General features: G+C 36.3%; 1 protein-coding gene across 6 annotated transcripts in view; it reads right to left on the reverse strand.

The window, feature by feature from the left end:
• PEAK1 (pseudopodium enriched atypical kinase 1) overlaps positions 1–22,054 on the reverse strand; it is a 309,528-nt gene that overhangs the window by 144,840 nt on the left and 142,634 nt on the right. For 3 of the 6 annotated variants that reach the window (XM_055555614.1, XM_055555616.1, XM_055555617.1), the window contains one exon: positions 6,882–7,044. The exons of 1 other annotated variant lie outside the window; for it this stretch is intronic. The gene's annotated coding sequence lies outside the window, so the exon portion shown is untranslated. Of the gene's footprint in view, positions 1–6,881; positions 7,045–7,249; positions 7,592–13,498; positions 13,585–22,054 lie in introns of those variants that run through there. 2 more of the 6 variants (XM_055555615.1, XM_055555618.1) reach the window with 2 other exon arrangements.

The following is a 22,054-nucleotide window of genomic DNA, read 5'->3' on the forward strand; positions in this document are numbered from 1 at the left end:
ACTTAGCTGCAGCAGCAGCGGCAGCATAACGTTGCATTTTACAGGACTGAATTTTCTGGACCATACATATTAATTAAAATAGGGTTTTTTTTTAACTTTTTATTTTGAAACAAAAGAGTTATCGGAAGTTGCAAAGATTGTACAGAGAAGCCCCATTTACCCTTGAAAGTTTGCCCCAGTAGTCACATCTTATATAAATATAATACAGTATCAAGACCAGGAAACTGACATGGGTACAATGTATGTATATTCAATGTCATTTCATGACACATGTGGATTACTCTAGCTATCATCACAATTAAGATACAAACTATTCCATCACTGCAAAGACATCCCTTGGTGCTACCTCTTTATAGTCACACCCAACCTTCCCAAATCCATGGCAACAAATGTCTGTTCTCCATCATCATGATTGTGTCATTTTAAGAATGTCATATAAATGGAATCACACACACATCATGTGGCCTTATGTCCTTGAGATCCATCCAAGCTGTGATATGTATCAGTAGATCATTCCTTTTTATTGCTATTATTGTACTCCATAGTATGGATATACCACAGTTTGTTTAGCCATTTACATATTGTAGACATGTTGGCTGGTACAATCCATGGCTATTACAAATAAAGCTGGTATGAACAATAAGGTACATGTTTTTGTGTGAACCTAAGTTCTCACTTTACTGGGTGTAATCCCCAACAGTGGGATTGCTAGGTCATATGGTAAGTGTACATTTTTTAAAATAAACTATCGAATTATTTTCCAGTGTCTGTTCTGTTTTATATTCCTACTAGTAATAATATGAAAGATCTAGTTACTTTGTATCCTCATCAGTATTAAGCATTGTTATTATTTTTTATTTTGGCTATTCTAACAGGTATACAGTGATAACTCATCATGGCATTAATTTTCATTTCCCTAATAGCAGGTGATATTGAATATCTTCAATGCGCTTCTCTGCCAATGCTATTAAGAGTATATCCTCTTTGGTGAAGTAGTTCATGTCTTTTGCCCATTTTTGAATTGATTGTTTTAACTGTTGAGTTTTGCGGGTCCTTAAGTATTCTACGTATGACTTTTGTCTTCTCATCCTTTTAACGAGGTCTTCTACAGAGCACGAGTTTTAAATTTTGATCAAGTCTGACTTATCCATTTTTCTTTCTTTTATGGTTGTGCTTTGCTGTCCTAACTATTCTTCACTAACCTCCAGATCCTAAAGATTTTCTCACAGGGAGCCCATCCTGGTGCTCTGTGATGACCTAGAGGGATGGGATGGAGGAGGAGAGGGATAAACTCAAGAGGGAGGTGATATATGCATAATTATAGCTGATTTGTGTTGTATGGCAGAAACCAACACAATATTGTAAAGCAATTTCCCCCCAATTAAAAACAAAAAAACAAAAAAAGATTTTCTCCTACATAAAACTTCTAAAAAGTTTTCTAGTTTTACATTTAAATCTATGATTCACTTTAAGTTAATTTTTGTATAAGGTGAGAATTTAGGCTGAGAATTTAGGTGAGAATTAGGCTTTTTTTTTCTTTTCTATGAATTTTCAATTGTGCTCAGTTGCTCAGTCATGTCCAACTCTTTGCAGCCCCATGGACTGTAGCCCACAAGGCTCCTCTGCCTATGGAATTTTCCAGGCAAGAATACTGGAGTGAGGTGCCATTTCCTACTAAAGGAGATCTTTCTGACCCAGGGATGAACCCGCCTCTCTTGTGTCTCCTGTATAAGACAGGAGGATTCTTTACCACTAGCACCATGTTGCTCCTGCATTATTTGATAAAAAGACAGTCCATTCTCCATTGAATTGCCTTTACACTTTCATTAAAAAAAAAATCAGCCAGCTATACTTGTGTGGGGCTATTTCTGGGTTATCTATTCTGTTACTGATTTATATGTCTATCCTACTGCTAATACCAGTCTTGAGTACTGTGGCCATATAAATTTTGCAATCGGGTAGAGTGGTTCCTTCCATTTTCCTTCTTTTTCAAAGTCATTTTAGCTGTTCAAATTTCTTTGCCTTTCCACATAAATTTAAAAAATTTTGCCAGGATTTTAGGAGTTGACTTAAGCCTATACATCAATTTACAGAGAACTGATTTATGCTTTATTGACTATGCCAAAGCCATTGACTGTGTGGATCACAATAAACTGTGGAAAATTCTTCAAGAGATGGGAATGCCAGACCACCTGACCTGCCTCTTGAGAAACCTATATGCTGGTCAGGAAGCAACAGTTAGAACTGGACATGGAAAAACAGACTGGTTCCAAATAGGAAAAGGAGTACGTACGTCAAGGCTGTATATCGTCACCCTGCGTATTTAACTTCTATGCAGAGTACATCATGAGAAACGCTGGGCTGGAAAAAGCACAAGCTGGAATAAAGATTGCTGGAAGAAATTTCAATAACCTCAGATATGCAGATGACACCACCCTGATGGCAGAAAGTGAAGAGGAACTAAAAAGCCTCTTGAAAGTGAAAGAGGAGAGTGAAAAAGTTGGCTTAAAGCTCAACATTCAGAAAACGAAGACCATGGCATCTGGTCCCATCACTTCATGGGAAATAGATGGGGAAACAGTGGAAACAGTGTCAGACTTTAATTTTTTGGGCTCCAAAATCACTGCAGATGGTGATTGCAGCCATGAAATTAAAAGATGCTTACTCCTTGGAAGGAAAGTTATGACCAACCTAGACAGCATATTAAAAAGCAGAGACATTACTCTGCCACAAAGATCTGTCTAGTCAAGGCTATGGTTTTTCCTGTGGTCATGTATGGATGTGAGAGTTAGACTGTGAGCACCGAAGAATTGATGTTTTTGAACTGTGTGGTGTTGGAGAAAACTCTTGCGAGTCCCTTGGACTGCAAGAAGATCCAACCAGTCCATTCTAAAGGAGATAAGTCCTGGGTGTTCATTGGAAGGACTGATGCTGAAGCTGAAACTCCAATACTTTGGCTATCTCATGTGAAGAGTTGACTTATTGGAAAAGACACTGATGCTGGGAGGGATTGGGGGCAGGAGGAGAAGGGGACGACAGAGGATGAGATGGCTGGATGGCATCACTGACTCAATGCGTGAGTCTGAGTGAACTCCAGGAGTTGGTGATGGACAGGGACGCCTGGCGTGCTGTGATTCATGGGGTTGCAAAGAGTCGGACACGACTGAGCGACTGATCTGATCTGATCTGATATATGAATTTAACAGAAAATGTATGCCAGTACTATATTGAAATAGATAACCAACAAGGATGTACTATAGCACAGGAAACTCTGATCAATATTCTGTAATAACATAAATGGGAAAATAACCTGAAAAAGAACAGATACATGTATATGTGTAACTGAATCACTTTGCTGTACACCTGAAATTATACTGTTAATAAACTATGCTCCAATATAAAATAAAAATTCAAGATGAACTGGTCTCCAAATTCACTACTATTTTTGTTTTTAGTAACAATATCAGTTACTGAGACTGAAAAACAATGAAGAATTTTCTTAGGATAAAGAGAAAGGCACATAAGACTTTAAGGGAGGACAGCTGAGTAACAGGCCAGTTTTGCATTTTTTCCTCAGCTATTTTTCCCTTCTCTGTCCTCTGTCTCTAATCTCAGATAAATGTGGGTCTAATGATATCATCTTCAAGTATCTTTTCTATTAAATAATAACTACTACTTTAAGAACATAATCAGAACAGTGAGAAATCACTGACAGAATAAAATTGATGTTGCAAAAGAAAAACAGTATCTTAAGGGAACATAGTTTCACAAAACTGAAATGAGAATGCTGCTAATAATAAGACCTTTCCTTATCTGCCACTGGGTAAATAAAAATTTTAACAAGTTGAAGTTTTGAAGTATTGAATGTTTATAAACTAGAATAAACTCCTGGTTAAACTCCTGGTTAAGAGTTTAGGTTATGGAGCTGACTCTACGTTGAACTAGCAACTTGATGCAGGGCAATTTAAATAACTTCCCTGAGAATGTGTTTCCTCAAATGTAAGATGGAGATATTTAGTAATATGACCTATGTCAAATAGAGTGGTGAAGCCTCAGATAATGCATATTAAACACTAATCCCAATGCTTCACGTATAGTAATCACTCAGTACACATTAATTACTATTATGTTAAATTCCTATTTGTCTGGGCAAATTATAGCTAGGCTTCCCTCCATAAGGAGAGTTTTCCTAAATGGAGCCTATTAAGCTTTATGAGTTTAAGATCCTTTATAGATACATTATTTGCAGTGGTCTTACCATCTGCAAGAATATACTCTATTCCCAAGAATCATAATTTTAAGCTAATGAACTTGGATAAAACTGGGTGTTCGATTCAACTTTAACATAGCTAGAACATCATCTTTTAAATTTTAGCCTATTCAGGGTGTCCATGATAGTTTGTACAGTTAGAAATGAGAGTTTCTAATTTAGAAATTCTGTCAGCTGCACAGTCAGAAGCCTGATTCCATTCCCTCATCAAAAGCCACAATAGATTTGGGATTCTGGAGGCACTCAGCTTAGATGGGACCAGAAAAAATAAGTAATATGTAATCAGGTAGTCTCATGCATGTGAATTACATGACTTCTGAATTGGACTTGATGGGAAAATAAAGGCAATATTTTTATTTTGCCTTCCCTGGTGTCTCAGACGGTAAAGCGTCTGCCTACAATGCGGGAGACCTGGGTTTGATCCCTGGGTCAGGAAGATCCCCTGGAGAAGGAAATGGCAACCTACTCCAGTATTCTTGCCTGGAAAATCCCATGGACGGAGGAGCTTGGTTGGCTACTGTCCATGGGGTTGCAAAAAGTTGAACACGACTGAGCGACTTCATTATCACTAGAGAGGTCAAGTTCTAATTTAATTTGATCCTTGTTAATATTATAACCCTAAAAAACAAATTTGGTAGTGAAAAAAGTGAAAATTAATGATTAGAAAAAGCCACTCCCTGTGGATTTCAATGATCCTATCCATGGTTACCAAAAATCACTGTGAAAGGGAGTGTTAGTCGCTCAGTTGTATCCGACTCTTTGTGACCCCATGGACTGTACCCCAGCAGGCTCCTCTGTCCACGGAATTCTCCAGGCATGAATACTGGAATGGGTTGCCATTTCCTTCTCTAGTGAATTTTCTCCACCCAGGGATCGAGCTCAGGTCTCCTGGATTATAGGCAGATTCATGACCATCTGAGCCACCAGGGAAGCCCTCCAAATCACTGAGAGATGAATTTAAACGGAAATAAATGTTTGGTAAGGAGTGGTAAATGTATCACAATAAAAATTTTGACAATATTGTTTGTTTTGGGTTCATTAATGAAGCTGTGGTTATACGAGGTTATAGAATCAGATACAATCAAATGGATAAAGAAAACTTAGATCATTAGTGGAGAAGACATGGAAGTTTGCTGACATTCTTTTTTCTTTTAGCTGTACCACGTGGCTTGCGGGATCTTGGGTCCTTGACCAGGGATAGAACCCAGGCCCAGGGCAGTGAAAGTGCTGAGTCCTAAGCACTGGACCTCCAGGGAATTCCCCAGTGACTTTGTATGTACTATTTTTTTGCAAACTGGATATTCAGCACTTAAGTTTTGCTATGTTTTAAAAGTTACTTTCTTCAACTTTGTATAATTTTTTAATAGTTGAGGACTAGAAAGAATTTGTTCAATATTTTAAAAATGCTAAATGCTGGGAGATAGTGACAAGCATATGGAAATTCCTAACTATGCCATAAGTAGAAGTTTAACCAATAATTGGATAATTAAAAAGAAAAAAATCAATGTTAAGGTATTTCCTATCCAGGTTAATGTTAGTACAGGGAACATTCCTTACATACTACTTATCCTGGGTTACACTTACCAATATAAATCATTTTCCTGAAATAATAGGTCCTACATTCCTTAGAATCATTAGGATTAGTCATTGATTAGGACTGTATTTGATTTTTCACATGTTCTGATTTCAAAGTAAGGACCTAGTTTTACTCAACTGCATTCATTCACTACCAAGACACAATGACTCAAGTAAACAAACGGTTATCCCTCAAAACCAAATTAATAGACTTTTCCAATGAATAAAAGTTCTAATTGTTCACTAGGATGCCATTAAAGTTGCAAACATTTGAGTTTTTACAAAACATGTGTTGAAACAATTTTGGCCTAAGATCAAGTAGATTTGAGAAGACTGACAAAGAATTTTAAGTCTTTCTATAATTGCTTTCCACTCTACTTAAAATGTAACAATCACTGTGATTTCACAATAAGAAATAATTCTATAATTTTTTCAAACTTCTCTCTCCTTTTCCATTTTGGATCCTTGTGTCTTTTTTTTTTTTAATGACAGAATACTTAAAAGCTGGTGTCTTTTATAACCCTAAATTCCTGAGAAGGAGGGGGAGAGGATAAAATAAAGATTAAATTAAAATAAGATGTCAGATATGAGAGGAAAAAGATCAAGAGACCAGATGTCACATAAGGAAACTAAAAAAACAATATGAAATAAAGTTCAGAAAATAGGATTATAAAACACTTTCACATGTGATAGAATACTACCATTTATGTTGCCCAAGTTGCTTTTATGAAAGGAAAAAATATTTGGCAAAGGACAGACCTGTAAGTATACTAATACTATGCCATATTCTTACTCAAATAGGCTTATCTGTTTCTATGTTAAGAAGTTGATAACCTGGGGGAAAAAACAACAATTCTTTTGGCTAATATCAGAGCCAAGCATTAAAAGAGAAAATAAAATCCTAACTATGCTAAATAAGTTATAAAATTATCAGCTATCTGCACTTTGCTATTTGTTAAGGTAAATATTTAAAGTTAAAAAAAAATCCTTTCAAGTGATCTAAAGTTCTAGGTGGAAACATGAGAATTCTGGTTACCATTTAAATTTGAAGTACTTCATCCATTTCGGTGACAAAGGTGGTTTTAGCAGCTATAATTACATTCCTTTAAATCTCAAAGTGCTTTGGGTCCTTCCAAGATGAATGAATGTCCTTTCTTCCTTGCCTCTCATTCCTTATTTTCTGAAGATAGTGGTGTTTACTGCAAGAGAACAGCACAAAATAGAGCTAAACTGGAGAAGTAAACTAGTTTTAAATATATTGGACATTTTCTTTCATTTAGGATATTCTTAATTTTACCCTTACTCAATAGTTAAAATTCGACTTATTTGTTTAAGAAGTAACTTCCTTACTTAGGAAGTGACATGGATAGAATCTTACACACTCAAGAACTATCCATGACATACCCAAGAATGAAGCAACTTGTATGAATCAAACTAGTACTGATGCATTTGAAGCTTTCTAAGACTTCATTTGATTGTCTTCATATACTTCTATTTTGGGCTACAAATAAAAGAATATGAAACATAAAATCTACTTCACCTTCATAAAAATTCAATTCTAAGTAACAATATCCAACTTTGATACAGCCTCTCTCAAATATGAAAGTATTTATCTCCAATTACAAAAATTTCTCTAGCCACGTTACAGTTTTACTTTAGGTTTAAGTATAAAATATATTTATAATTTGGCATACAAAATATCACTTAAGATTAAAATAATAAATCCCTATCTATTTCTGACTCTTGAGCACTAATTACATGTATGTTTAAACAGGCCCAACCCCTCATTTGCTTTTTCTATAACACTAAATACAAGGAAAATAACTAGAAGAGTTAAGAAAGAAAAAGATAATGTGAAAACTTTTAAATGATTCCAGATTGAGCTTACATACTGTAGAATTGAACCTTTCAAGAGATTTTAATACAACAGAGGCACATTTTAAAAAAGGACACTTTTGTGCAACATCAAACAATATCTAACTCTAACTGGGTTATTCATGATGAAAACAATATCCAATATTCTTACAGTGTTTATATCTATCACTTCAAGTGGTGTATAACAATGATGAGTGTCATGTAGGAGAAATATTACCAAGAAATTACCAAAAAATTACCAAGAAATATACATATATCACTAAAGTCATGTCCGACTTTCCACAACCCCATGAACTGCAAGATGCCAGCCTCCTCTTTCACTATTTACCAGAGTTTGCTCAAAGCCCAGTATCACAAAAACAATGGCAAAATCAGTTATTCTTTTTTCCACTATGAGTTTTTAAAGAAGAAAAATGCAATCAATGCCTATTTTATTTTGAAATTTGAATATGAAAAGAAATTGAACTTACAGACATACAAATAGTGATAACCTAGAAAAGTACTTTGTGAGAGAGAAGTTAAGTGATTTCCCATGGGTAAGTGTTGGTTAGTGACAAAACTGAAATGAGAACCTACATCGCCTTACTCTTTCCTAATGCAGTGATCTATTATCCTCTTATAATCTACCCTGCATTCCTAGGAATAGTCTTTTTCTGAATGCTTTATTCTGATGTGTTTGGTAGAACTCAAACTTCAAATTTGAAATATCCCCTCAAAAACTTCTCATGTCTGCTATAACCTTCCACTAGGCCCTATGGAGTCTCCTCCACATGTGAACTTAAGTAATCAGCCAAAGATTTGAAAGGAAAGACATGCTAATTTTGAGGGTGCCTACTCTGTGCCTCTCTCCTTTCTAGGGATGTTCACCACTGAATTCCAGAACAACTGGTATGAGTTGAATAGGGTTGTACGTTAGATGATAGTAACCAATCAACCAATTGTAGGTTGTAGGTTAGATGGTAGTAACCAAACAACCAACTGAATTCCTGATTGTGATTATTTTATCCTGATCATGTGGCAGAACCTCTAGAGTATTCAGTGGTGATGCAGTATAACGTCAGCAACTTACTCTCAAGTGATTCAGGAAAAATTATCTGTATCATTCTTACAATTTGCATATAACTTTGATATTATAATATAAAAAGAAAAAAATTAATATATCAGTACATCAGTCACATTTCCAAAATGTCTTCTGTGGAAGTCTGATATAGCTAAATGCTTAAAGAAAAAGTAGTTCTATATAGTGAAATAAATTTGGGTAAAGTTACTCATATTCCTTCTTGGTGATTCACTATACATGTTACCCTATCAGATATTCCTACAAATCACACCTTAGGCATCCTTTCATTTATTCATCCTTCCAACCACATAAATTATACTTAAGGCCTACTATATGAAAGGAAATGTTCTAAGTAGTAGAGATAGACAGACAATAGAGAAGGCAAGATCTCTCCTCTCAGAGAGCCAACATTTTAATACAGAAAGAGACAAGTCAGTAAATGAACAAACTAATTTCAGATGGTGATAAATACATCAAAGAAAATAAAACTGGATGTTAGAGGCTGGGAAGGTGGAGGTGCTGTTTGAGACAGTGTATAAAGGAAGGGCCTCAGGAGACATGATCCCCAGGATAAAATGAGCCAGACATGGAAAAATTTAGGAGGCGAATTTTCCAGACATAGGAAGACATACATGTTGTAAGACAGGAATAAGCTTATAATGCTCATGGGAAAAAGCTTCTAAATTATCAAAATAATGAAATAGGAATTTTTGAGAAAAATCTCTTAAGTACCATATCCCTCAAAACACATGTGAAAATTGGCCATATTCTAAAACTATTGACTCCTATGTAACAACAACAATAAAATAACAATTAGTAAAAATTCTTAACCTATTTTTTTTTTAACTAACCACATGAATTCTCTTTGGAAGACAATTTTCTATTACTTCAAAGCTTCTTTCAGAACCAATTCTTATTTTATAATTGAGTAAAAAGATTATTCTCTCTTTGCATGGAAAATGAAATGAATTGCCTGCTTTCCCCTCCCCTGGATGATGTACCAGAGTGTTGGGAAAACTTCATGAAGACATGTAGACATGAAAAGTATTCCCTGAATGTATATAGAGCTATGTTACTACGCACTCACTGAGGCAACAGCAGCATATACCTAAATTCTCTTTTAGAACTTTGACAGCACTGGATTTTGCACATTGCTAAAGAACAACTTCAATTATAAACCTTAATGAAGGAAAATACTCTTAATCATTCACAGGATTCCCTGGTGGCTCAGACAGTAAAGAATCTGTGTGCAATGCAGGAGACCCATGTTTGATCCCTCGGTCGCAAAGATCCCCTGGAGAAGGAAATGGCTACCCACTCTGGTATTCTTGCCTAGAGAATCCTATGGACAGAGAAGCCTGACAGTCCATAGGGTCGCAAAGAGTCAGACACAACTGAGCGACCGTTACTTCTGCTTTCAATCATTCAAGGGATAATTGTATATATAAAACCGAAAAAAAATCATACACTGCATGTATCAATACTGCTGTACATATTAGAAAAACTCTGAGTAGTCCAAGAGGCGAATGGACCAGCATGCTAAGCTACATTAGGTGGAAAAAAGAGATTATGCTTTAAAATGTATTTTGCGTTCTAACTGGCTAACAGGGATATGTGGAAGACAATACAGAAGCAAAGGTAATGAAGGGAAAAGTACATTCTCAAAACTATGAAGTAAGAAGAAAAATCCCTAGATCTTGAGGAGGGAAAATGACTAGACCATTCAGGTATGACCTAAATCAAATCCCTAACGATTATACAGTGGAAGTGAGAAATAGATTTAAGGAATTAGATCTGAGAAACAGAGTGCCTGGTGAACTATGGATGGAGGTTCATGACACTGTACAGGAGACAGAGAGCAAGACCATCCCCAAGAAAAAGAAATGCAAAAAAGCAAACTGGCTGTCTGAAGAGGCCTTACAAATAGCTGTGAAAAGAAGAGAAGCCAAAAGCAAAGGAGAAAAGGAAAGATATACCCATTTGAATGCAGAGTTCCAAAGAATAGCAAGGAGAAATAAGAAAGCCTTCCTCAGTGATCAATGCAAAGAAATAGAGGAAAACAATAGAATGGGAAAGACTAGAGATCTCGTCAAGAAAATTAGAGACACCAAGGGAACATTTCATGCAAAGATGGGCACAATAAAGGACAGAAATGGTATGGACCTAACAGAAGCAGAAGATATTAAGAAGAGGTGGCAAGAATACACAGAAGAACTATACAAAAAAGATCTTCAAGACCAAGATAATCACGATGGTGTGATCAATCACCTAGGGCCAGACATCCTGGAATGTGTAGTCAAGCGGGCCTTAGGAAGCATCACTATGAACAAAGCTAGTGGAGGGGATGGAATTCCAGTTGAGCTATTTCAAATCCTGAAAGATGATGCTGTGAAAGTGCTGCACTCAATATGCCAGCAAATTTGGAAAACTCAGCAGTGGCCACAGGACTGGAAAAGGTGTTTTCATTCTAATCCCAAAGAAAGACAATGCCAAAGAACGCTCAAACTACCACACAATTGCACTCATCACACATGCTAGCAAAGTTATGTTCAAAATTCTCCAAGCCAGGCTTCAACAATATGAACTGTGAACTTCCAGATGTTCAACCTGGTTTTAGAAAAGGCAGAGGAACCAGAGATCAAACTGCAAATATCCGCTGGATCATCGAAAAAGCAAGAGAGTTCCAGAAAAACATCTATTTCTGCATTATTGACTATGCCAAAGCCTTTGACTGTGTGGATCACAATCAACTGTGGAAAATTCTGAAAGAGATGGGAATACTAGGTCACCTGACCTGCCTCCTGAGAAATCTATATGCAGGTCAGGAAGCAATAGAACTGGACATGGAACAACAGATTGGTTCCAAATAGGAAAAGGAGTATGTCAAGGCTGTATACTGTCACCCTGCTTATTTCACTTATATGCAGAGTACATCATGTGAAATGCTGTGCAGGATGAAGCACAAGCTGGAATCAAGATTTCTGGGAGAAATATCAATAACCTCAGATATGCAGATGACACCACCCTTATGGCAGAAAGTGAAGAAGAACTAAAGAGCCTCTCAATGAAAGTGAAAGAGGAGAGTAAAAAAGTTGGCTTAAAGCTCAACATTCAGAAAACGAAGATCATGGCATCTGGTCCCATCACTTCATGGCAAATAGATGGAGAAACAGTGGAAATAGTGTCAGACTTTACTTTTTTGGGCTCCAAAATTACTTTAGATGGTGATTGCAGCCATGAAATAAAAAGATGCTTACTCCTTGGAAGAAAAGTTATGCCCAACCTAGATAGCATATTAAAAAGCAGAGACATCACTTTGCCAACAAAGGTCCATCTAGTCAAGGCTATGGTTTTTGTGGTAGTCATGTATGGATGTGAGAGTTGGACTATAAAGAAAGCCGAGTGCCGAAGAATTGATGCTTTTGAACTGTGGTGTTGGAGAAGACTCATGAGAGTCCCTTGAACTGCAAGGAGATCCAACCAGTCCATCCTAAAGGAAATCAGTCCTAAATGTTCATTGGAAGTGCTGATTTTGAAGCTGAAACTCCAATACTTTGGCCACCTGATGTGAAGAGCGGACTCATTTGAAAAGACTCTGATGCTAGAAAAGACTGAAGGCAGGAGAAGAAGGGGATGACAGAGGATGAGATGGTTGGATGGCATCACCGACTCAATGGACATGAGTTTGAGTAAACTCTGGGAGTTGGTGATGGACAGAGAACCCTGGTGTGCTGCAGTCCATTGCATCTCAAAGAGTTGGACACAACTGAGCGACTGAAATGAAATGACTGTTAGTGTGGACAGCATGAAGTAAAAAATGACATAATGCTGGGGGACCTTTTGTTTATGAGTACAGGCCAACTTCATCACTAAATAACTAAATTCAGTTCAGTTCAGTTCAGTTCAAGGGAAGTTATGACCAACCTAGATAGCATATTGAAAAGCAGAGACATTACTTGCAAACAAAGGTCCGTCTAGTCAAGGCTATGGTTTTTCCTGTGGTCATGTATGGATGTGAGAGTTGGACTGTGAAGAAGGCTGAGTGCCGAAGAATTGATGCTTTTGAACTGTGGTGTTGGAGAAGACTCTTGAGAGTCCCTTGGACTGCAAGGAGATCCAACCAGTCCATTCTGAAGGAGATCAGCCCTGGGATTTCTTTGGAGGGAATGATGCTGAAGCTGAAACTCCAATACTTTGGCCACCTCATGCGAAGAGTTGACTCATTGGAAAAGACTTTGATGCTGGGAGGGATTGGGGGCAGGAGGAGAAGGGGACGATAGAGGATGAGATGGCCGGATGGCATCACTGACTTGATGGACGTGAGTTTTAGTGAACTCCAGGAGTTGGTGATGGACAGGGAGGCCTGGCGTGCTATAATTCACGGGGTCACAAAGAGTCGGACACAACTGAGCGACTGAACTGAACTGAATTGAACTGAAGGCAGGCATATTGAAACAAAATAAGAAGGAATGAATCTTGCATAATTTAAAAGAGAAAAGGTGCCAGTTTGAGAGTATGGTAACTTAGGCATTAGCCCAAATTCTCCATTAACTAAGGAACCACTGGTATAATCTTTGCCATTAAAAAATCTGTCAAAGCCTTACAGGGTCAGTACTGTGCCATCTTATTTACTTTGCTCTTTAACAGTAGAGAATGTTTAAATAAAAGTATTACTAAGAATTAAAACATAACAGTCCAACAGGTATCCTGCAGCTTACCTGGGAGCTTTCTAATCGTATAACATAGCGACTGTCAAACTATGAGTCAGGGGCCAAGTCTGACCAGCCACCTGTTTATGCATGACCTGCAAGGCAAGAATGTAATTTTTACATTTTAAAATAGCTGGGAAAAAAGATCAAAAGAATAAAAATATTTTGAGGTGTAAAAATTACATGAAATTAAAATTTTATTTTCTATAGATAAAGTTTTATCAGAACACAACCAGCATGTTTAAAAATGTATCATCTATGGCTGCTTTTGTACTGCAAAGGGAGAGCTGAATTGTTGCAACAAGGACCGTATGGCCCACAAAGTCTAAACCATATACTATCTGGCCTTTCCCAGATAACATTTGCCAGTTCCTGATATAAAATACACGATTATGCTCTAAAATGATAGGATTTACATTTTAAAATACTAAATCAAATGCTTCATTTTAGTCCTTATCTCCCAGTATAATAGTCTTTCATGTTTCTAGTGAAATATTAAGTAATAACCTTATATTTAAAATGACTATGCCATAATAATGAGAGAATTTTTGTATACCCAAAAATCCACTTTCCTGATTTATGAAATTTATTAGGCATGATAAATCATTTTCTTTGAGTCAGCTTCTGATTCAAAGTGTGCAGTGGAATCTATGAATTGAAAAATAATTAACAGTTTCAACAGTTGATACAATATCATTTATAATAATACTGAGAAGTAAATAAAATGTTGTTATATAAAAAATAATAACTGTTTGAGAGTTTCAGAATTTTATAAACTGTTTTGGCATTAAAACTAATTCTAAAATGATTCAACTTCTGCTTTTGAGGCCTTGAGTAGGTACAGTCCAGAATAATCCTCCCACTGAAAACAACTAGAACACCATATAAAGTACAGGAGGGGACTATTTTCAGACACAGTCAGTGTGGGACTACGGTCCCTGAGAAAAGGGAAGTAAGGAAGGCAAGCCCTACCATCATCCAAGGCTCTCAGCCAGGAAGCAACTCCAGTACAGGAGAAAGAACCAAAATAGACCCTGGCAATCTTATTGACTTGAGGAGACAGAGAAAACAGTACCAGGAGGTCAAGGAAGCTAGAATTTGTGGAGTCGAGTTCCAGAGAGCAGGGAAAGAGTTCGAGTCATTTAAATGAGGGTTCCCTTGAATATTTAGCTGTATAAAACCTGTACATGAGAAGGGTAAAATTTCTTGAGACCAGCCAAGAAGAACTTCTAAGGAAAAAAAGCTACCAGGGAGTTCTAAAACAAAAAATTCTCAGAGCTGACACAGGGCCAAAATTTCAACATGTTCCCCTCCGGCAAAAGGGGATGAACCTCACTGAATATGCAGGCTATTAAAAATGACCCCAGAAGGCCCACACACAGAAACAGGGGGGAAAGTAGTCCTAGAATAAAAGTTACTCCTGAAAGAAGCTTGGAAGCCTAGAAAGATCAAATGAATAAGCAATTTAAAATGCCTACTAGGAAAAAATCTAATACACTTTAAAGGAATACCGCAAAAATAAAAAACTCAACATGTAAAATTCACAAATATATGACATTCAATTAGAAATTATTGGACACACAAAGAAGTAAGAGAATGTTTCCCATAACCAGAAAAGTATCTGTCAACACAACAGATCAGAAATGACAGACATGATAGAATTAACAGGTAAAGACACTTTTAAAGGGCATTATGAGTATGCACCATATAAATGAAAATAGGAACACAGTGAAGAGAGAAGTGAAGTATTTTAAAAATATTTTATAAGTATTTTAAAAAATACCCAACGAGAACTTCTAGAGCTTATATATATATATCAGTTCAGTTCAGTTCAGTCGCTCAGTCGTGTCCGACTCTTTGTGACCCCATGAATCGCAGCACACCAGGCCTTCCTGTCCATCACCAACTCCCGGAGTTCACCCAAACTCACATCCATCAAGTCGGTGATGCCATCCAGCCATCTCATCCTCTGTCGTCCCCTTCTCCTCCTGCCCCCAATCCCTCCCAGCATCTGGGTCTTTTCAAATGAGTCAGCTCTTCGCATGAGGTGGCCAAAGTATTGGAGTTTCAGCTTTAGCATCAGTCCTTCCAATGAACACCCAGGACTGATTTCCTTTAGGATGGACTGGTTTTATATATATATATGAAAATTTCACTGGATAAAATAAGCACTCACGGCAGAGAAAAAAAAATCAGTGAACTTGAAGAATAATATAATCTATCCCAAAATGAAGTTCAGAGAGTAAAAGATGACTGTGAGACAAAGGAAGAATACTCTCTTAAATGTATTACATTGTTTTTAAAAAGTGGTATAAAGTTATTTGATAGTAGAATGGAATAACACGCATATTATAAATCCTAGAGCAACTACTAAAATAAGTAAATAAAGAGAAGAAAAAAATAAACAAATAAAGGAATAAAACAATAGAGAAAATTAAATGGATTCCAAAAGTATAATTAATTTTAAAAATGGCTATTAGAAAACAAATGAAAAGATGGTAGATTTAAACCCAACCACATTAATAAATACATTAAATGTAAATTATCTAAATTCTCCAATAAAAAGACATGAAAAAAGCATGACCAAATATACACTGAGAGTCTCACACTAAAATAAGGAAATAGTTTAAAAATAATAGGATAGAAAATATACCATGCAAACCAAAAATCTTAAGAAATAGCCACATTTATATCAGAGAAGATGGAAGACAAAATAAAAACAGCATCAGAGATAATGAGAGATATTTCATAATGATCAAGGGATCACTTCACTTGGAAGATGGCATAATTCTAAATGCAGCAGCAGCAGCATGTACATAATACCAGAACAGAAACTTAATAGACCTGAGGGCAAAACAAACAAGCACCCAGACAGTTGGAGACATCAGTACTCCTCCCTCAGCACCTGAAAGGAACAGGTACACTGAGAGTCCAGCAAAGACCTGAGCAGCACTCTCAACTGAACTGGTGTTCACAGAACATTCCAATCAACAGCAACAAAATAAAACCTTTTATACTGCCCATGAAACATTTACCAGGAGAGCCCACCTGCTGAACCAGGAGTAAGTCTTAACAAATTTAAAAAAAGAAAAAAGAAACTATACATAGTACATTCTCTTATCACAATGGAATTAAATAAGAAATGAAAACCAAAAATGAAGAACAAAGTAGGAACACTTACAATATCTGATTTCTGGAGTTAACATCCACATAGTTTGGTATATAGTTTGGTACATTGCAACAATCCACACAGTTTGGTAAAAGCCTAATGATAACACATGGAAAACTGGAACTGAACAGAAAATCCAAAAATAGACTATAAAATACTCAGTCAATTAATTTTTAAAAGTGCCATGGTAACTCAATGCAGGAAGAAAAAATTTCAACAAATGTTGCTGAAACAACTGGATATTCATATGGAATAAAAATGAATTTTTCTTCTATGTGACAAGATTTTGTATATGTAAAAAGACTAAATGAAAATACATCATAAACCTAAGAGTAGAATGTAAAACTACAAAGCTTCAAGAAGAAAACAGGGAAATTTTTTTTTACTACTTTAGGATAGGTAAAAATTCAAAAGCATGAACCATATAAAAAAAGAAATATGGAAATAGTAAACCATACTTTACTTCACCTCATAAACCATACTCTATCAAAATTTAAACCTTCTGCTGTTTTAAAAACATCATTAGAAATACTAAGTGGCTAGTAATTACATTAAATGATAAAAAACCACAAGATACCAGTTCACACTCATTAAATGGCTAAATTTAGAAATTCTGATATACTGGTAAGGATATAGAGCTGTGATGCCTAAATACTGGTGAAGATGTAGAGCTGCATTCATGTATCCTCTAATACAATAGGCACATGTAGTCATTTAAATTTCAATTGATAAACTGAGTAAAATTTAAAAAAATTAACTTCCTGAAATGTACTAGCCATATTTTACCTGCTCAACAACCACATGTGGCTAGTGGTTACAGTACTGGACAGTGCTGATATAAAACGTTTTCATTATTTCAGAAAGTTCTATAGGATAAAATTAATTTAAAATATCTGAAATGTTCAGACATTACTTGCAGGTATGTAAAATTTTACCATCACTTTAAAAAAGCTTGACACCTTCTTTCAAAGTTGAACAAAACTTACCATAAAACCCAACAATGTCCTCTTAGATATCTACCCAGCAGGGTTAGCATCATTAGAGACCTAGTGGGGAGCTGGAACTTCCACTCCCACTAAAACATAACAGCAGTCTTCTCCCAAATGTCAGCGGAGGATAAGTGGTACCCTGCACTTACATTTCTAGCTGGCAATATCCTGTCAGTGTAGTATCAAAAGAGGCCTGCTCAACTGAAATAAAATGTAAAGTCTCATGATATAAATGTCCAGGTTTTAACTGAAAACCACTCAATGAGACTAACATACTGGAAATAAATAAAAAATAGAAAGTCTAAGAAACAGAAGGTATTTTAGTAAAGAAATACAAAGAATAAAATTATTATTAAAAATAGAAGATACAAAGAAAATTACAGAACTGAAATTATAATAATTGAAATTAAAAATTCAATAGATGGGCTAAACAAGAGAATGGAGAGGATAGAAGAAAAAAAATCAGTAACTAAAAAATAAAACAACTGTAATTAGCCTCCAATTAAAATAAATAAATTTTTAAAAAAGATAAAACAATAGAAGTTACCCATCCTAAATAACATAAAGGACATAGACTGAATGCAAATGAACAGAGCTTCAGGGAACCATGAAATTATACCAAAAGTTCAAATATTCAAGTCATCACAGTCTTCGAAGTGAGGAGAAAAAGAGCAGGGCTGAAAAAATATGGTTGAAAAATTTTCCCCAAATCGGCAAAAGACATAAACCTATAGATTCAAGAAGCTGAACAAACTTCAAACAGAGTAAACTCAGGGAAATCCACACCAAGACATACCATAGTCAAACTTCTGAAAACTAAACACAATAAAAAAAATCTTGAAAGCAGCAAGACAGAAAAGAACATTCACCTGCAGGAAAAACCAATTTGACTATCAGTGGATTTCTCATAAGAAGCCATAGAGGCCAAAAGGAACTGGCACAATCTTTTTTAAGGGCTGAAAGAAAAAGAACTGTCAACCCAGAATTTTTCCTCCAGAAAAATATCATTGAGGAATGAAGAGAAAATCAAGATATTCTTAGGTAAAGGAAAGCTAAGAGAATTTATTGCTAGCTGACTTGCCCTAAAAGAATGGATAAAGAAAGTTCTCTAAATTGAAAGGAAAGGAAAAAAGACGACATCTTGAAACATCAGGAAGAAGGCCAAAAGAATAAAACTATGGAAACTAGTTATACTATGAATAATAGTTCTTCTTCTCTTGTCTTCCAAATTATGTCTGATTGCTTAGGCAAAGATTATAATACTGTCTGATATCGCTCACAATGTATTAAAGAAAATATTTAAAACAAGTAGATATAAAATTATGTACACGTGCATATAATATATACCTATAAATAATACAACTTATATATGAAAATATCAAGTCAATTAAATGAGGGAGAATAAAGGGACCGAGGGCAGGTAAGGGTTCTACGCTTTGCTTGCAGTAAATGCAGCAGTGCTAGTAGTAGCATGGCACAGGAGACTGTGGTGTGTTATAATTATGCAAGGTAATATCTAGAGCAATGATGAAAAAGTTATACAAAGAAATACATTTAAAAACACTACACTGGGTCAACATGGTATTCTAAAAAGTATTCAAGTAATGCACACAACAACAGGAAAAAGAAAAGAAAAACGGAAAAGGAGAAACAAACAGAATACAAAAAATTAAATGTCAGATTTAGGTCCTAACATATCAATAATTACCTTAATTAGCAACAGACTCAAACTGGAAGCAACTAAAATGTCCTACAATGGATGGTTAAACAAATTGTGGTACATCAATACTATGAAATACTAAATCAGCAATAAAAACGAATGAACACAGTATACTGGGTGTATCTCAAGGGCATCATGCTAAGTGAAAATAGCCAGTCTCAAAGGTTGTATATTATATAATTCCATCAATATGACATTTTTTACTATTTTTTACATTTATTTTTAATTGGACGATAATTGCTTTACAATGCTGTGTTCGTTCTGCCATGCTGCTGCTGCTACTGCTAAGTCGCTTCAGTCGTGTCTGTGCGACCCCATAGACGACAGCCCACCAGGCTCCCCCGTCCCTGGGTTTCTCCAGGCAAGAACACTGGAGTGGGTTGCCATTTCCTTCTCCAATGCATGAAAGTGAAAAGTGAAAGTGAAGTCAGTCATTCAGTCGTGTCCGACTCTTAGTGACACCATGGACTGCGGCCTATCAGGCTCCTCCATCCATGGGATTTTCCAGGCAAGAGTACTGGAGTGGGGTGCCATTGCCTTCTCCGTCAGCTATGTGACCCTAGACCAATTCAATTGCTCTTTTGTACAATAATGATACAAGATTGTGGTGAAGCTTGTATGAGATTAAGCTAGGTGAAAGTTTTGGATGTTTAAAGTGTCATACAAACGTAAGGGTTTCAGTTTCTGTATCTATCATATGGGAGGATTCAGTTCGATGATCTCTAAAGACGTCTCATCTCTAAAAATGCATTGATATTTACATATGAAGCACGTTAAAAAATCTATTTACTCTTGGGATAATTTCATAGTTGTAAGAGACTTAAGGAACAATTAACTCAACCCTCTCATCTCACAGAACGAGTCCAAAAGTAGACTGAGAGACTGGTACATAACACAAGTCAGTAGGAAATTTGGGAGCAGGAAGGACACAGATCAGACTCTTACCTCAAAATCCCTTCTATCATGTGATGCCGTTCACTGTTTTGTGAATTTAAACTGTCTTCACCGCAGTTTAGACAATTACCTTTATAAACTGGAATGGAAAGCTAAAATGGAAAGCTTATTAAGAAAATGTAAATATTACTTTGGTGAAGATGACTTAACTGTTAACAGTCCAATTAAGAATGTTTACAAATGACACTTTTTTTTTTGCCAGGAGAAGTTTCAATAACCTCAGATATGCAGATGACACCACTCATGGGAGATAGCGAAGAGGAACTAAAGAGCCTCTTGAAGAAAGTGAGAGGAGAGTGAAAAACCTGGCTTAAAACTCAACATTCAAAAAACGAAGATCATGGCATCCATTCCCATCAGTTCACAGCAAAGAGATGGGGAAACAATGGAAACAGTGAGAGACTTTATTTTCTTGGGCTCCAAAATCACTGCAGATGGTGAGTGTAGCCATGAAATTAAAAGACGCTTGCTCCTTGGAAGAAAAGCTATGACCAACCTAGACAACATGTTAAAAAGCCTCAGAGACATTACTTTATCGACAAAGGTCTATATAGTCAAAGCTATAGTTTTTGCAGTAGTCATGTATGGATGCGAGCGCTAGACGATAAAGAAAGTTGAGCACTGGAGAATTGATGCTTTTAAATTGTGGTGTTGGAGAAGACTCTCGAGAGTCCTTGGACTCTCAAGGAGATACAACCAGTCCATCCTAAAGGAAATCAGTCCTGAATATTCATTGGAAGGACTGATGCTGAAGCTGAAGCTCCAATACTTTGGCCACCTGATGCAAACAGCTGACTCATTAGAAAAGACCCTGATGCTGGGAAAGATTAAAGGCAGGAGAAGGGGATGGCAGAGGATGAGATTGTTGGATGGCATCACTGACTTGATGGACATGAGTTTGAGCAAGCTCCAGAAACTGGTGATGGACAGGGAAGCCCGGAGTGCTGCAGTTCATGGGGTGCAAAGAGTCAGACATGACTGAGTGCCTGAACTGAACTGAACTGACAAATGACACAAATCGCAAAAGGAGCTTAGATCAAACTGTCCAGCTATTCACTTGATTTGTGTGACATTCAATTTTAAGTCAATAGGTATGATGTAAACCCTATCTAACCTTTCACTATAAAGAGTTTAAATTCTGCTTTTGTTACTTACTAGCTACGTGATTCAAGGCAATTTATTTCTCTGAGCTTCGGCCTCTTCCTTTTTCTTTAAAACAGTGATAGTACCAAGTATGTCACCTGGCTATTCTGAAATAGCTCATGTTAACTGATCTAGCTCATGTTAAGACCCTATATCAGTACCTGGCACATACTAAGTGCTGTACAAATATTATTTTCCTTCTCTAATTTCCTAAACTTTAGGGGAATAGAGAATGTTTTCTCTTCTTTTACTTTATCAGAAATATTTATTAAATTAAATATATGGGGCCCTGGTCCCTCCACTTCAGTTACAAGCAGTTGTACAACCAAACCTAAATAAAATGAGGAGCAGTGTGACAAATGGAAGGCAAATGGGGTTTGGAGTCAACAAATCTGAATTTGAATTCCAGTCTGACTACGTACTAGCTTTTTACCTTGAGCAATTTACCAGACCTCTCAAGCTTCTTATCTGGAAATGTGACTTTTATCTAGCTTTTTATCATTCTGTTGTTCATATTCACAGATATGACAAATACCTAGAAAGGGGCATGTCTTATTAATCTCTGTCTCTTCCACACCAAGGCAGAGTTT

Source organism: Bubalus kerabau, chromosome 19 (genome assembly GCF_029407905.1).
Source record: "Bubalus kerabau isolate K-KA32 ecotype Philippines breed swamp buffalo chromosome 19, PCC_UOA_SB_1v2, whole genome shotgun sequence".
Taxonomy (NCBI): domain Eukaryota; kingdom Metazoa; phylum Chordata; class Mammalia; order Artiodactyla; family Bovidae; genus Bubalus; species Bubalus kerabau.